Source organism: Alligator sinensis, unplaced genomic scaffold (assembly GCF_000455745.1).
Source record: "Alligator sinensis unplaced genomic scaffold, ASM45574v1 scaffold332_1, whole genome shotgun sequence".
Lineage (NCBI taxonomy): Eukaryota > Metazoa > Chordata > Crocodylia > Alligatoridae > Alligator > Alligator sinensis.
In genome coordinates, this window is record NW_005841993.1 from 491227 (window position 1) to 493062 (window position 1836).

Sequence of the window (1836 nt, forward strand, 5' to 3'; positions counted from 1 at the left end):
AAAGCTAACTCTATTTTCATAGTTTTATGCATGGATGTCTTTTGACGCTTAGTGACATGTTATATTTGTATCCTGTTTGTGCGTGTGGAGAGGGACATGCCATGCTTTGATGTGACCAGAGTTCTGTTGTTAACAATGAAAGGAGTATCTCTTTCCAGTGTCAAAATATAAATATCAAGTTTCACTGACAACACGTAAAAATCATGTTTATTGCATGTGTACCATAAAAGAAGAGCTGGAATATTAAACCTCTTATACAGACAGTCTATTGTAAACGGACAATTCACAATGGACTATTCTGCTAAAATAAACCTGTAAGAGTATTTTATTTAATATAGCTTTCTCAAATTATATTGTTCTTTCAATTGGCCTTATCTGAAGCCAACTGAAGTTAATAGATGTCATTTTAATTTTTCAATAGCCATTCAATCATGGCCTTTTTACATTTGCAATGTACTTTATGTACAGTGTACTATGTACATTATGTATCACATTTATTGGCTCAGTAATCAAATTAATATATACTTTCCTTTTTGTGCAATATCCATTGAAATCTAAATAAAGAATCCCATAGGTTTCAATAGTTATTTGATAAGGCAATCTTGATGAAAGATTTCAAGATAGCCCTAAATGCTAGTTGAGTAAACAAGCAGGGAGAAATAAGACTGAAAGATACTGTTAAAACATTTTGTACCTGTAAAGTCTGATGATTACTATGGAAGCATACACTTATCCTAATTAGTATTGTTGGCCAATAAATTATATTTTGCATTGCTGAGGCAGTATAAAGAATAAGCTTTTTATCTTGCTGTTTTCTGTATCTCTTATCTATAATTTATCCCATTCTCATCAAAGTGATGTTAAATGCATGCATATTTTTCATCACAGATCTGTGAATTTTGAAGAAGCTTGTTATTTACATTTAATTAGCAATACTACAGAAATTGAATTCTATAGTGCATTCTAACTTCTGCATCATAATGTCTTTTGCATTTTATTGTGATAATTGTATTTAAAATTACAATATTTAATCATTTGAATAGTCATCAAAATAGGCTTTACAAAACTAACATTGCTATATATAATTGTGCGCTTTTTTGTAATGTGGTTTTTATTAAAAAAAATAACAAAACACTAATCCCTAAACAAGTGTGGACAAAACAATGTACAAATAAATATTTTTGTGGACTATACTTGGATGAAACACTTGCTTGAAATGATTAGATATTTAGAGACTTTTTCAGGCTATTTTTGAATTTTAAATGAGGAAAAAATAATTTATAGTATACAGTAAATGTATTCTATTAATTTTGTACTACAGTATTCCCTTCCTTACTGTAAGCATATATATCTATACATTCTAATAAACTTTTTTTGGTCTGTCTGAGGAACCAAAACTCAGTTGACACTAGAAAAATGCAAGCTGATTATCTTTCTTTAAAAAGTGAAAAAAGTGATGGGTAAAAAATACAGATACAACATAAAAGCTATATGGAATGAGTGCTATCTAAGGTGCATAATATGACATGTAATACAGTAATAACACACATATATTAACATGCTCTGTATACCTGAAGTAGACTCAATTATGTGGTGACTGGTTGAGCTGTATGCAACATTGTAGTTCTCAGCATTTGCTATTCAGAATGTAGCTGCCTTGAAAACCAATTAAGCTTAAAGGAATCAAGTTTTATCCTGTTTTCTTCCTGCATTTTTTCTAAAAAAGATACATTTAGAAAAAAAGAAATGTTTAGTGAGACACAGAACTATTCACTTTTTCTTGTATGCAATTAAAACTTCCAAATTAAAAACAACAAAAAGAAAAGAAAAACTCTG